This window comes from Neltuma alba, unplaced genomic scaffold (genome assembly GCF_004799145.2).
Source record: "Neltuma alba isolate B1F8T4 unplaced genomic scaffold, ASM479914v2 tig00006532_pilon, whole genome shotgun sequence".
NCBI classification, from domain to species: Eukaryota; Viridiplantae; Streptophyta; class Magnoliopsida; order Fabales; family Fabaceae; genus Neltuma; species Neltuma alba.
Window position 1 is genome coordinate 21519 of NW_021634491.1, and position 4034 is coordinate 25552.

The 4034-nt window shown below is 37.8% G+C and overlaps 1 pseudogene; it reads left to right on the forward strand.

Annotated features, from left to right (window-relative positions):
* Window positions 1-2812: 2812 nt before the first annotated feature.
* On the forward strand, window positions 2813-4034 carry LOC114750585 (basic 7S globulin 2-like; annotated as a pseudogene).

A 4034-nucleotide genomic window follows, 5' to 3' on the forward strand; every position in this document is an offset into this window, starting at 1 on the left:
CGCATGGCGACTCCCCTTTTGGACTTAGGGTGTGTTTGGGTGACACCCCAAACTGTGGTTTGGGGACCCAAACCGTGGTTTGGGGAATAAACCACCCAAACATCCCCTCCAAAAATCAAAACCATGGTTTTGACTCCAAAACCATGGTTTTGGAAAAAGCAAAATTTTTTTGTTTTGGAGAAAAAGGGAGAGTGTGAGGGCTTATATGATATGTATCTTGTTATTTTTTTATAAATATATTTTTTTATAAATATATTTAATCTTATATTTTATAAATATATATACACATTAATTATTTATTAATTATATTATCTTATGTATTATTAATTATGTTGGTAAAAACATATTATTAACAATTTTATTCCTTCAAATTAAAATATATCATAAAATCTATTTTTTATGTAATTATCATATTAACTTATGTCTTTTTTTTAGTAATTTGTATATATAAAAAGTGCTTCTGATAACAACTATCCAAACACTCTCACTTCTCAGAATCACTTTTTTACAAAATCTATTCTTCACAGAATCTATTTTCCCCAGAATCTATTCTCCAGAATCACTTTTCCAAACCACAGTTTGGTTTCATCCAAACACACCCTTAATCCCATTTGAACTAATTGCGGGCACGAACTTGACCATGTTGTTAGGAATTAGGCCTTTCTGGGGTGCATTGATTAATTTTACTGTGTTTGCCTCGACATTTTAGCTTCAGAATAGTTTGTTCTGCGAAGTTCGGTTGCAAAAACTTAAAAATGATAATAATTAAAAAGAATAAATTCAATTATTGATAAGTACTTAGATTAGATAGTACTCGGAATACGGGAGATTAAACAATATTACTTCCATTAGGTTAGATATAATTGTGCCGGGGCCATTGCAAGACACAGGTCAAGCTGCAGCAAATTTTTCTCCAGTTGATGTGCTGCTATTGTGATGGAAGTCCTTAAATGTGAAGAGCACGTCACAATGCCCACAAGGGAAGCACTCGGGCTCGGACCGTCACAAAGCCCGTCACAATCCACTTCTTATTTCAGAGAAATACTTGGGCATTTCTTATTTTCATTATTAAATTAACACCCTACACCTACCTTTGATTAAAGTATATATATTTGGTGCTTCATCCTTACATTAGGCTCTACTTTAGCCACTTAACTTTAAAAAACATATTTTTAGTCCTTTAACTTTAAAATCATTAACAAAAAATGATAAGTGTTGATAGAACATTTTCAAATGATAATATATTAATTTTTATTTTTGAAACAACTATGATTAATACAAATCATCATGATTTAAAACTAGTAATTTTAGGATCAAAAGACTTAAAATATGCTTTTTAAAGTTAAGAGATCAAAATGAAACTTCATATAAAGATAAAGGGTTAAATGTATATTTTAATCTTTATTTTTTTTCCCCTAACATCTCTTCTTTAATAATTAAAAAAAGAATCAAGTGCACTTCTCTAAGGAAATACATCAGATCCATTTCAGATCATTTTCTGTGTTGGTTTAGGAATTTATATTATGATGCCCATACATAACGGTTGTATTCACAAAATTTGAGTTGAGGGGTTAAACTTAAGTCTGGGTCTGGGTAATTTAATCTCCTGAAATTCGCAATATATAAACTATATAATTTCAATTTATGATGTTATGTGTTTGGAAAATATTAATAATAATTGTGAGGATCCCCCCCCCCCCCCGATTTGATATAAGCAGAATTTCTTTTGCCCCAAATCGATATATTGTATGTTGGGCACGTCTTGGGGGGGGGGGGGGTTATCTCAGTTTAAAATTTCTTTGGGGGTAAATAAGTGTTAGTCCGGGAATTAGAGGATTCAATGGAAAAGAAGGGAATTTGATTTGTCAACTGCCATGCCAAATATAACTCAGGGAATAAATCAGAATAAGAGCCTTAGGAAGTCCTTTTTTTTTTTTTTTTTTGAGGAGGAAAGAATCTCGAGACGTTTTCTTCTCCACACAGGAGAGAACTCAAGACGAGAGATATTACTTTTCAATTTGAGGGGGAGGCATACGAGTTATTGCGTTGCAGGGAGTCCACAAAAGGACGGATTTGCATGTTGTATGTCTACTATAACACGTTAACACGTCCGACCAAGTTGAAGTTGGTCCTAGGCCTGCATATTTAACTGGGCAACTCTCTACTTGTGTATGCGTAAATGCCACTGTATTCTTTACCCCGAAAAAAAAAATGCCGCTGTATTGAAGCCTATCCGTCACCATTCACCAGCCTAACTGGTATGGATATGTTCCAACGACATCTCTCTATTCCAAACCATCATTATTCACCTAAAACTAAACATTGTTTCAACCAATAATCCTTTGTCCACATTCCCCAAATGAGTACTCATTGTATTGCCGTATCAAGGTTTGAATAGCTCTTCCTTCCTGTTTTGGACAATATGCTCATACTCAGAATTGCTATATCATTTATCGTCATATAGTCGCCGAGAGCAACAGCTTTGGCACTGATCACAGTGGCTGCTGCTCCCCGCTGGTTCTTCCTCAATATAGATATCACTCCCCCAGTCGGTCCCCAAGCAATTACGATTACGAACAACATTTATCCGTAACACCCTCCCTAGCCCAAGTTGTTCCTAGTGGATAGAATAGATATTAAACATAACATTATGACAAGTGGCAACCATTGCTGTGGACGATGCTCACTTGTTTCACTTTGATTTTTACTCATTCTCTCTCTGATTTCTCTACACAGAGGCATTGCATTGCCTATATATGAGCCGCTCTGCACTTTTGTCTGAGCATAGCAAAAAGCATTAGCAGCTGTTCAAATGACTTCTTCTACCCTCTACGTCTTGCTCCTCTCATTAGCCATTTTCTCATTTTCATGCTCATCATCACCTTCCCATCAACCAAAACCCAAACCTCATCCCTTCAATCTTCCCATTATGAAAGATCCATCAACCAATCTCTACTACGCTTCTATTGGCATAGGAACTCCTCAACACAACATGGACCTGGTGATTGATCTTGGAGGACCTTCCCGGTGGTATGACTGCCACACTCGCTACAATTCATCGTCCTACCATCCTGTATCCTGTCAATCAAAAAAATATCCCCAAGATGCAGGATGCATTGGTTGTTCTGGCCCTTTTAAACCAGGTTGCTCAAATGACACTTGTGGTCATAACATTTTAAACAGTTTGGCTAAATATATCTTCAGTGGTGACTTGGGTGACGCTGTTTTGCATATGCCCAACCTGAAAGTGCCTCACTTCCTTTCTGGCTGCACCGCTTCGGATTTATTCGCTGGCATAGTTCTAGAAGGCTTACCTTAAGGCAGTGACGGGATCATAGGCCTTGCAAGGACGGAGTTAACGTTACCTGCACAGCTCTCATCGGCTTATAAGCTTCCTCGCAGGTTTTCTCTTTGTTTGCCTTCTTCAACCAACAAAGGATATGGTGACATGCTCGTTGGTGCCCAAGATGCGTCCAAAAGTTCTCAAAACCATCCCACTGATCGTCAACCCAGTCTCAACAGCTCCAGTGTTTACTACTGGGGATGCCTCTTGTGACTTCATTGATGTGAAATCGATCAAGATTGACGGTGAGGTTGTGAACATAAAACCCTCCCCTTTATCCATCGACAAAAAGGGGAATGGGGGTACCAAGATTAGTACCATGAGTCCTTTCACTGAGCTGCACAGCTCAGTTTACAAACCGTTTTTAAGACAATTCGTCAAACAGGCTGCGAGCAGGAAGATGAAGAGAGTGGCTCCAGTGCCACCATTTGAGGCATGCTATGATTCAAGCTCTATTAGGAGATCAGGCGTGCCTAGTATTGATTTAGAGCTTCAAGGGGGAGTGACATGGACTATTCATGAGAGCAATTTAATGGTAACGACTAAGCACAATGTGGTGTGTCTGGGATTTGTTGATGGAGGGAAAGAACCCAAAAAGTCGACGGTGAAAACCTCAATCGTGATTGGTGGGCTTCAATTAGAAGATAAGCTTCTGGTATTTGATTTGGTTTCCTCGAAGCTAAGCTTTTAA